We start from the raw sequence: 11,999 nt of genomic DNA, 5'->3' as shown, positions 1-11,999 counted from the left end.
TTTTTGTATGCAGTATTGACTAATTTCTGCAAGCAGTTTTCCCTAATGTAAAGCATTTCTGTATGCCATTTTGACATCTATATGCATTTTATGTACATTTCCCCATATTACATGCATTTCTGCACACATCTGTCGGTTGCGAACTGCACTGCAAAATTCAGAGAGTGTCAGAGAGCTCTTGTCTTGGTAAGCAGTAACCAAGCTACTTGGGGGTTCTCCTCCAGCCACCCCACTCCCTGCAAGGGCAGCTAAATAGCATCTTAATTATTAACTAAAAAATAACCACACCATTAATTTTTATTATTTCCACAGCTTTCTCTACCACTATTAAAAAATCATTAGATTCCATTATTTATGGCTTATTTATTTGTTTAATGAGTTGTTATTGATTCATTATTACAGTTTTTCACCCTGCAGAGTGCTTGGCGATTCCTTCTCTCTTGTGAGAAGAATGTGAGAGGAGTCCCATCAAAGCCTCTAGTTTCCCACAGCAGTCAACCAGCGGCTTATGAGAAGCACACAAATAGGACATGAGGGTGATAGCTTTTCCTCTTGTTGTTCACTAGTGACTGGTATTCTGAGGCAATCCTGCCTCTGATTCCCAGTGCTCCCCCACCCCAACAAACCTGAGAAAGAGCCTAAGCAGAGAGAAACTGACTTTAGGGCACATTCGTGCCCAACACATTTAAAGCACTCTGCTACCGCTGCAAAGAATCTAGGCTTTCCCCCAAAGATTTCTGGGAGCTGCAGTTTGTTGAGGGTGTTGTTAAACCACAGAGCCTAGGACTTGCTGATCAGAAGGTCGGCGGTTCAAATCCCCACGATGGGGTGAGCTCCCATTGCTCGGTCCCTGCTCCTGCCAACCTAGCAGTTCGAAAGCACGTCAAAGTGCAAGTAGATAAATAGGTACTGCTCTGGCGGGAAGGTAAACGGTGTTTCCGTGCGCTGCTCTGGTTCACCAGAAGTGGCTTAGTTATGCTGGCCACATGACCTGGAAGCTGTACGCTGGCTCCCTTGGCCAGTAAAGTGAGATGAGCGCTGCAACCCCAGAGTCAGCCACGACTGGACCTAATGGTCAGGGGTCCCTTTACCTTTATTCCTCTCACAGAGCTACAATCTGGGCTCCCTCAGTTCTGGCACCACTCAGGTGGGTGCCATTGACATTATAAGAGAACAAGGGAGGCGTTCATGATGAGTTCTGGCACCTCTTTTTCTAGAAAAATAGCACTGACTACAATTCTCAGAGTGGTTTAACAATCAATCCCTCTTCACAGGGAACTCTGGGAATTGTAGTTGTAGACATATGCTGGATCAGAGAAGTGTCCCATCTAGTGCAGAACTCTTCTCTCCCAGGGAACTGCACTCTCTCCACCACCCCCCCCACACACACACAGCAAGATGGAGATAGCCTTTGTTTACTCTCCACTTCTGGTAATTAGAGCTTTATTGCTTCCAAATATTGGGACTTCCATTTAGCCCTCATCACTAGCAGTTATTGCTAGATCTATTTTTCATGAATCATCTGCCATTCAAGTTAAACACCATTCTCAGGGCTCCTCCCCCCCCCCCCCGGGAGAATTCACCGGAACTCAATTCTGGGACCTCTTAGGTAGGCACCATTGTCATCCTAAGAGAATAAAGAAAAATAGCACTGACCATTATTATCTTTCTCACCATGAATTGCATGTTAAGTGTAAGTTGTGTTAAATAGAACCTATTGTCATTATCTGCCCCAAAACTATTGCTAATCAATTTCACCCAAGAACTCCACGTTCTAGAATTAATTGATTGATTGATTTTGTTATTATTGTGAGAAAGATTGCAAGCACCCAATCTCATCATGAAACTTGGTACTCCTAGGAATAGATGAGATCTTGGTTTTAAGAAAGGAAGACAGATATCACTGAAGAGATTGCAGCCTCATGGCTTCCTTTTCATGGCTGCATTTTCAAATGTAGATGCTAACATTGACTGAGCTGCCTAATACAGGTGGTTATTTGGGTTAGCAAAAGACTGGGACTGCAAAATGCCTGTCTCCCTTAATGCACTGTATAAATGATGTATATCATTTGTGTAAGTGGTTGATATTAGAGTTTATTGGTGGATAACATGGGGATGGAAATCTTCAAATGCTTGCAGGTTTTCTGAAATAATAGCAAAGACTTAGCTGACAATGTGTTAAATCATAGACTGTTGCTCTCCTTAAAAACAAAGCACACATTTAAGATTCATATTAATGCTATGAAGCAAAGAATCCACATAGCAGCATAGTTCTATTTGCTGCAAATTCACCTTGAACCATTAAGCAACCAAACTAGTGTATATAGATAGGGATGACGAAGGCTGAAATAATGACCAGAGATGATGACGCAGGGGTGTTTTTTTTGGGGGGGTGGTTTTGGTTTTGCAGGGAGAACCAGCAACTGGAAGTTAAGTATACATAGGTAAAGGAAGGGGTGAAGCACCTCACTTCACCAACCACTTCTCCCCTACAAATGCCCTCCATCCTCAACACAGTGGTGTAGCATGGGTTGCTAGTGCCCAGGGCCATGTTAAGGAGAGGGTGGGAAATGGATGGAGTATGCATGTGCATTCAACTGCCTAACAGCTACCGTGTCACCCAGGAGATGGCAGTCGCAGAGATAAGGAAAAAAAGAGTCATTGCATTGTCTAGAGAGGTCACTTCCTGGTTCGTTTGGAGAAGCTGTTTTCAACGGAGCCCAGCATCAGAAGCACGCAGCTTCCATTCAATAGAGGCAGTACAGTACTGGGTTTTGAAATTTGTGCTTCCAACAATTTTGCACCCGGGGCAACACCCTGTGCCCTCTCCACACTATGCCACTGCTTCAATGCTCATAGTTTTGGCAAACAAAGCAACAGGAATCCCATGCTCTCCATGCAGTGTCTAGTTCTGATGTAACAGCAGGTCAAAGAGTGGTCATCTTCCTCATCTCACAATCTCACATGAATCCCCATGTCCAACAGTCCTTGCCAGACTTCTTCATGAACCTGAAGACAAATCGTAAGTCCAAAAAAAGCAATCTAAGTGAGTGAGACTTGCCATTATTATCTCTGAGCTCATTCTCCTCATTCTCCGCTATGTAGGAGATGACTACAGCTGTGTTGAGGCAAATAATATTCTGGTGAGTTTCTGATGAGCATTCTAGGAGATACTTTTGGTTCTGGCCTAGTTTGAATATGCTCTGCCTCTGTCAAAATAGGGGCGTTTGTACCTTTATAGCCAAAGTTCCTTTAATCTTTCCTGCTTTTATAGCTGCATGGAGCCTCAAATAACTTTTATGCAACTGAAACTCCTATTTGTCAGATCTACCTAGATACTTCCCAATTCCTAGGTAAGACTGTGTTCTAATGCAATGTGATGCAAAAATCAGGTTACATTAGCAGTTTAAAGAAATGTTGGTAAGCAACTCACCTTGATAGACAATGGTAAACACATATTCTACAATCTGCATATCCATGCCATATAAAATTGATTATCCTACTAATCCTACCTATTTTAAGCACCTAGTCCATCCACCACTTTTTACACATTTTGAAAATAATCCCGACAAAGTTTACCCAGGACAACTTAATAGTCAGTCTGAAGGAAGAGAAGAATGACAAATTAATAGGCTTTCAGCAAGTAGACACACTAACTTCACTTGCAAAGGGAAAGTGAATATGCCTGTAGTGTTTTTTCACCTCATATGCGGTGAGAAAAGGTGAATAATAATTAATTGCATATATTTTAAATGATAGTAGGTGCCTTTGCCTTTGTAGCTTTCTGATTTTAGTTCAAGGAGTTGGTATCTGCAAGTTTCTTGAAACACAGAAGCACATTAAAGCTCTCCAGTAAAATAAAGATTTAAAAATAAACCAAGCAGCACCTTGGATATGCTTTGAACTATTTGTAAGGTAAAGGGACCCCTGACTATTAGGTCCAGTCGCGGCTGACTCTGGGGTTGCGGCGCTCATCTCGCTTTATTGGCCGAGGGAGTCAGTGTACAGCTTCCGGGTCACGTGGCCAGCACGACTAAGCCGCTTCTGGCGAACCAGAGCAGCACACGGAAATGCCGTTTACCTTCCCGCCGAAGCGGTACCTATTTATCTACTTGCACTTTGACGTGCTTTTAAACTGCTAGGTTGGCAGGAGCAGGGACTGAGCAACGGGAGCTCACCCCGTCATGGGGATTCAAACCACCAACCTTCTGATCTGCAAGTCCTAGGCTCTGTGGTTTAACCCACAGCGCCACCCGCCTCCCTTGAACTATTTGTAAATACCCTTTAAGTTTGGTTTTCCAACCCAGTTAACAACATGGACAGCAAAACATTACTAGAGCCAGTCAAGATGTTCTCTGGCCTCTTCAGCAGCCTTGGCTTTTGTACCTGGAGTCAGTCGGGGCCCTGTCCTCCCAGGCCAGGTGGGAAGAGGCCTGCAAGGCAGGTCCTCCAGGACTTATAGCCAATATGAGCTCTTCACAGCCAAGAACAGCGTTTTCTAAGGAACTTTAAAACGCAGTCAGTTCATAAATTGATAATGATAAGAAGATGACTTGAAATAAGACAAGTTAGAGTGTCAAACAGCAGAAAGAGAATATTTAATAGGCAGGGCTTCTTCAGGAAGCAAAGAAGCAAAATGGGAAGAATAGATAGAAGGAAAGCTTCTGTCAAATTTAACTGGCGTACACATTGCCCAAGGTCCTCCAAGAGTGGTTGGTTGCTCAGCAGTGGAGCAAGATGGTACCACCTCACGGCAACCATTTTAGGAATACCATCCATGTGCTCAGTACCATTTTGGAAGTGCTTCCTCCTGTCAGAGAAGTCTAACGCTGATTAGATTGGGGCAAAATGAGCAGCCTCTAAATTGCGCTTCTCAGTGGTGTAGCGTGGTTTGCTGGCGCCCGGGATGGGCGCGCACTGGGGGTGCAAGGCACAGGGGGTGAACAGAGCCTACCTCACTAGCCCAGCCCTCACTGCTGACGCTGCCAGAGTGAAACCCCGACCCCTGAGCCAAGGGGGAAGCCCGGTCAGCTGACATGGCCCTTGATTAATCAAAGTGAGGGTGAGGCTGAGATTGAAGGTCACATAACTGTTGTGTTCTTCTCACACCACCCTGTCATCCCTGTGCTGCTTTGCGAGGCTGGGATCTGACCTGAATTATTCCATCGGCGAATCCGGCATTCAGATCCGATCCCAGCCTTGCAACGGGAGGAGCCAAATGCACAGAGCCCCCTTAATATATGTGCCTGAGACCATTGCCTGGGCAGCCCCCACCTTACAACTTTTTGTTTGACTGAGCGTTTTGGTCTTTAGCTACCTCAAACATTTCCCATGAGCCTCATAATTCCAAGCACTGAGAGTAATATCAAGCATACTGTAAATGCCTTCGTTTCAGTATCTCCACTTTTAAGAGACAGCGCCATTATGAATGGCTGCCCTAAGTGGTCATAAGGACAATTTAGCTTCCATTTATAATTTTCCCCTAGTGTTCTTTAGGAACGGTGGAATGACAGCACATCCCCATTCATCTTCATTCTATCTGCTGGGAAATGTGAAGGTTGTCTGTATAACAATTTTCCTATTTAGCTCAGTAATCACTTAAAGGGTTTCGCCACCTTCTCGCCTTAACAGAGCCACAAATCTTGCCTCTAACAGCGTGTTGCTAGCCAGTATATTAGAAGCCCTCTTGAGAATAGCAGCCTAGGGTTATTACAGCTGAGCTATACACAGTTTTTACCGTTTGCCGTGTGCAATTATTTATTTAAAGCGTTTTTACTCCGTTAATCAGCCAAAATGTCTCCTAGAGCAGCTTACATAACAGCAATCAAACAAGGCAGCTTACAATCTAAAAGATGCACATAGAAATGAAAAGGAAAGAGGAAAACACCAGCACCAATCTTGCTTTGCTGCAACGATGGCAAATATTGTTGCAAGTTTAAAGATCTCTGTTAAATTTTAATAGCGACCACTGGTTTATAAACAAGTTAAAACCATTGCCCTAAGCAGGGTCTCTCTCTTTGCAGCACTTGAAGATCACTGAAATATTACTGCTCATGTAAATTCTGCCAATTTCTCTCAAAACTCAGAGCCAGAAATATTTTTGTATCAGTCCTGCTAGAATGACTGTTGACTGCTCTTTGTCCTAAGAGCTGCATGTCCTGCAATCTCAGCACATGGCTATCCATAAACCAAACCTGAAACCTTAATTTAATATGAAATCAAATCAAGATTGATTTCATAGGAAACTAAGTAGAAAAATAATAATCTTTGTTTCCCCACCCCCATCCCTGTTTCCCACCCAACATGTTAACTTGAAAGCAATAGCTCTGGCTTTACAAAGTTGTCATATCGGCTTCTTCAAAGGGGGAAAATACATAACCCGTGTCATAAATAAACATTAACAGACTAGCTTTCTAGGTTCTTTTTCACTTATCACAGGATGACCAATCATCCAATCACAGGATGACACCAGGCAGAAAAGGAAGCATTACAAGGAGATTTATAAAGTGTGGTGTTTTAACTGCACTCGATTCTTATCACATTACTGTCTGGAACATCACAGCGTAGTCTTATCGGTTTCCTTTGTTGAAAGGACACAGTACTAATAGCTTGATTTAAACTCTGTAGCTTTCTAAAGCTTTGGCAAACTTTTATCTCTGCTTGTATGAAGGATGCAGATTTCCTCTTGGATTCTCATGAGTCTGGTCTGACATACATGAGCAGATATAGAAAAAAAGGCTAACACCAGCTGTATTGACACAGGTAAATTAAGGGAGGAGGAGGTTATTCATGTCACTCTGAAGATTACAGGTTCAGTCCGCAGACCCTCCAGTAAGGAAGGGGTTGTAGTTAGGTGCAAGAGCACATGTTTTGAATGTCATTGTGATTATTACTATCAGTGCCATTTTTCTAGAAAAAGAGGTGCCAGAACTCACCATGAACGCCTCCCTTCTTCTCTTATAGCAATGGTGCCCACCTGAGAGGTGCCAGAACAGAGTTCTGGCTGGGGGGGGGAAACCCTGTGTGGCGATCACACCGGGTCCCCAGACGTTTAACGGTCTATTGATCCCTGTGCCACCACTGTGCCCGCTTCCCCGCTGCCACCAACCCGTTACTCTCAGGTTCACACTGAATCCAGACAGTTGTTAAACTTGAACCAAATAAACAAGTTTATTTTATAAGTATTAACAAGTTTATGGTTTCTCAGATAATATTCTTGTCAGTTTCTTAACTTTAGTTTCTGTACCGGCCTATACCTTCCTAATACCTTCTGACTGATTATCTCAACTGCTTGACTGACTCCTCTTAACAGATTCTCTCACTCTCCCACATCAGACTAGCCCAACCCACAGACTTATCCTCTCTCTGTCTCTCCTCTAACTTCAGACTGGCTTCTTAACAACTCTAACTCTAACTCCTCCCCTTGGGTTCCTATTGGTTAGTCATTTTACAATTAGTTGACCCGTTCCTTATGAACCCAGTATGATGTCACACACCTAGGATGGCAAACGCCACACCCTGATTAATGTTATTATTTAAATTTATATACTACCCTTCTTGAAAAGACCACACAGCAATTTACAACATGGAAAAATCAAAAGAGTTTTATAACTGCTAAAATTAATACATGACAGAAAACAGCTTCTCATGAACGATAGCTTTTTATAACAGCCGCAACATAAAAAAACAAGAAAGGAGAAAATCAGCAGCAGGGCATCTAAAATACAAAAACAGTGCACAAATGCACAATTTTCTCTCTATCTAAAGTAGCTCCTAATCCAAGCCAGCCATAGAAAATGATATATGCTCACCTGGGAGCTTTGCTTTCCTCCCAGGCCTTATCTGTGCTATGGGGAAAACAACTCTTTGGCACTCAGTCGGAGCAAACAGCAATTTGGGTTTCCCCCAGATTGCCATTTGTTCCATTCTATTATTGAAGAGTGGGTTTTCTCTTGGAAAATAGCAGGGTAAGGGGGAAACTGCTCAGATTCATGTTTTCTAGCCACGGCACAAGCGGAAGTGTGGTTGAGCCCCCAGTCTCTCACCCTGGGAGATCCTCACTTCCCCCACCTCTTGATTTGGGGGCCTTCCACCATCTATTTGCCGCTTTCATGCCCCAAATGATGTCCCATGCAGAAGGTCTTCTCAATTCCTGGCATCTCCAGGGATGGCTGGGAAAAAATCAGTTGTCTGAAATTCCAAAGAACTAGTCAATGTGGACAAGACTGAGTGAGATGGGCCAGTGGTCTGACTCCCTAAGTTCATGACTTTTGTTTCCAGTGTTCCTAAGGACCAGTGAACCCCATCTGCTGAAGAAGACTTGTACCTGCTCCACCTTTAAAGCACCATGCAGCTTGAAAATTCTGTATTTCTCTGTAGTGGTATAGACCTGAATTGTTTTTCTTAAGTGACTCTCTGGCGGATTGCAAGAACAATTTGTTGTGCTGCGTTTTTAGACTATTTTAAGAGAATGTGCCTACTTCACTTAATTACACCCCCTTCTCCCCTTTTATCCTGCACACCTGCTGCACACTTCTCCAAAAGGGAAATAAGACGACGAGAGGCCATTCAGCAGGCAGTCACTGTGTCTGGATAAACAGATTGTTCATTTTCTGGAAATGATGTGTAAATGCCACAAGTAACTTGACGGCCCATCTTTAAACACCCTGTCCACATCCTGTCTCCATGATTACCATGTTTTAAAAGACCTATTAGCAATAATAGTCCAAGAGCAGGATATTGAGTTCAAATTAATGGCCAGTGAGAATTTAATGGCCCGCAGCTTATTTCGCTTGGTCATTAATCCCTAGGCATTGGCCAATGCCTTCTGTTTATTTATTTGTTTATGTTTAAAGATCTGTCATTGGGGTTGTATTTGTTTTCTTGCAATTTGACAGTGCTGTGCAGTGGGCATGACTGAGAGAAAATAAGCTGTACTTATTAGGTCACAAGCTTAGCTTCAGTTCAGCAAGAGCTTACTGATGTGATATGAATAGAATTAATAAGGGCAAGATAGTGATTTGGTGGCAGATGAGTGGCCATGTGTTCTCCTGAGTTGTCTACCCCTTGTATCTTGTTCCATCACACTGAGCCGACATGGTGGAGCAGCTGAGGTTGGCTTTGGATAGGGGAAGCTTACACAATGGTCTGGGTGAGGGGCAAATCACATAACCTCCAACATTTCTCTGCTGAAAATAGGGACTTCCTGTTCCATACCCTCCAACATTTCTGCAATGAAAATAGGAACATCACTATCTCTCAGCCTAGCCTACCTCACTGGGTTATTTAGGATCAGGGTGTGCATAGGTGTGAGATCATTGAAGGAAGGCAAAAAACATGTGAAAGAAGTACATTTATGATGCTGTAACAGGGATGCGGGTGGCGCTGTGGTCTAAACCACTGAGCCTCTTGGGCTTGCCGATCAGAAGGCCGGCGGTTTGAATCCCTGCGACGGGGTGAGCTCCCGTTGCTCGGTCCCAGCTCCTGCCAACCTAGCAGTTCGAAAGCATGCCGAAAAGTGCAAGTAGATAAATAAATACCACTCCAGCGGGAAGGTAAACGGCGTTTCTGTGCTCTGCTCTGGTTTCGCCAGAAGCAGCTCAGTCATGCTGGCCACATGACCTGGAAAAACTGTCTGCAGACAAAAGCTGGCTCCCTCAGCCAGTAAAGCGAGATGAGCGCCGCAACCCCAGAGTCGTCTGCGACTGGACTTAACTGTTAGGTGTCCTTTACATTTATCTTTTTTAACAGATCTACTCCTTGTAGAAGATTCTCTTCATGTGACATATTCAAAGGGGTTTGAGGGAAATGAAGCGTTTTGATAAGACAAGCAAGCAACAGTTCTCAGGACCATGGTAGGTGGTCCATTTCGAAAGTGTTGGAACTTGGTCCATTTGGTCATCATTGACTCTGGCTCCACCTGCTGTGGACCCTGCCTTCCACCCTAGCAGTCCTCTTGGGACATATATACCATAAGACACACTTTTTTCTTCCTAAAAAGTAAGGGGAAATGTTTGTGCGTCTTATGGAGTGAATGCGTGGTCCCTGGAGCCGAATTGCCCAGGGGCAAAAAGCAGGTCATGTTTTTGTTTTTGTTTTTGAAAGAGGGAAGTGGGTGTTGAAACAAAGCCGCTGATCATTTGCGACTGGGGAGTGAGATAAGGGATGCTAGAGATAAAGGAGGCTGCCTGGGAGGGGGGAGGTAAAGGCAGCAAACTTGCAAAGGGGGGGGGGGACAGGAAGACTAAAGCAATAAGGAGAGAAATTAGAAGAAAAGGAGGAGCAAAAAACTGCTCCAGCTAAGGAAAAGATACTACACTAAGGCAAACAAGAGGAAAGGGGGTGTGGAAAGGAAACAGCTGATCGTGGGATCAGAAGAGAGATAAGGGACGCTAGTGGAGGCTGCCTGGGAGGGGGGAGGTAAAAGCCCATGGATCCTCAGGATTTTTGCATTGGGTCACTCCAAATTCACCATCAGATCACATGTCTGTGGTCACAGCATGAACCACAAAAATCATACATCCACTGTTTCGTTCAGAATATTTTTTTTCTTGTTTTCCTCCTCTAAAAACTAGGTGCGTCTTATGGCCAGGTGCGTCTTATGGAGCGAGAAATACGGTATGTCTGCATGCATACACAGGAAGCATAACAAGGGATTGATGGAAGGGCAAGACGAGATCAAATGGTGAAGGAAAGGAGTTGTGCTCCAGCATAGGAAGTTGCCTTATACTGAGTCAGAGCACTGGCCCACCTAGCTCAGTAATGTCTGGCAGCAGCTCTCCATGATTTCAGATCTTTCCCAGCCCTTCCTGGAGATGCCAGGCATTCAACATGGGGCCTCCTGTATGCAAAGCAGATGCTTTGCTATTGAGCGTTGGCCCTTTCCCAAATCCCATCAAGTTGCAATGCATCTTTGAGCCTCCTTTTAAATCACGTAATACGACAACTAAGAAGCCCTCAAACATGACAGTGAAATGGTGCTGCATGCTTTTATGATGACACAACAAGCCAGGCACAGCTATTTGCCTCAAGACAGAACAAAGCTCAGCTCCGTAAGAGGTATTGACTGGCATTGTGTGAAACCCAGGACACTGAAGTCATGGATCTCTTTTTACACAGAACAATAGCATTTGAAGATTTCAGGCACGACCAGCTCAGATGAGCCCCATTTTGCTGCCCTAGGCAAAAATCAATTTTCCTCTCCCTCACATACACACATAAGCACACACGTTCATCCACATTGTGCTTCATATAACAAAGGACTGAAGACTACCTTATCTGTTCAAGACATGGCTGCTCATTTTGCCTGTTCCTTTTTCCAGGCAAGTGAATGGAGTAAATGGAAGGAACTTGAACAGATTAAAAGAAATGGGACAGCGTTCACACAGAACTCCTGGGATTTTGCAACTTCATGCTGTCAGCCAGACTGACTGACAAGCTCTGATTTCCAGGAAAGGGAAGAAAAAGAAAGAGAAAGAGAAAGGGATCAGCTGGATATACAAATCTGGAGATTTGATGAACAGTTCTGGATGGTACAACCAATGATGGTAATGATGACAGCCAGTGATGGACAAGTGAGAGCCAGTGTGGTGTAGTGGTTAGGATATTGGACTAGGATCTGAGAGACCAGGGTTCAAATCCCCCCTTGGCCACAAAGCTCACTGGCAGACCTTGGGCCACTCATCTTGGCCTAACCTGCCCACAGGCCTGTTCTGGGGATTAAATGAGGAGGGGGAGAACCACATAAGCTACCTTGAGTTCCTTGGAGGACAAGGTGTGGTAGAAATGCAAGAACCAAAACCAAACAAAATAATTGCACAAGGTGGTGTTGTTGTTGTTTAGTCGTTTAGTTGTGTCCGACTCTTCGTGACCCCATGGACCAGAGCATGCCAGGCCCTTCTGTCTTCCACTGCCTCCCACAGTTTAGTCAAACTCATGTTGGTAGCTTTGAGCACACTGCCCAACCATCTCGTCCTCTGTTGTCCCCTTCTCCTTCTGCC

The sequence above is a fragment of the Podarcis filfolensis genome, assembly GCF_964270895.1.
Source record: "Podarcis filfolensis genome assembly, chromosome: 9".
NCBI lineage: Eukaryota > Metazoa > Chordata > Lepidosauria > Squamata > Lacertidae > Podarcis > Podarcis filfolensis.
Note: the sequence above shows the minus strand (reverse complement) of the source record.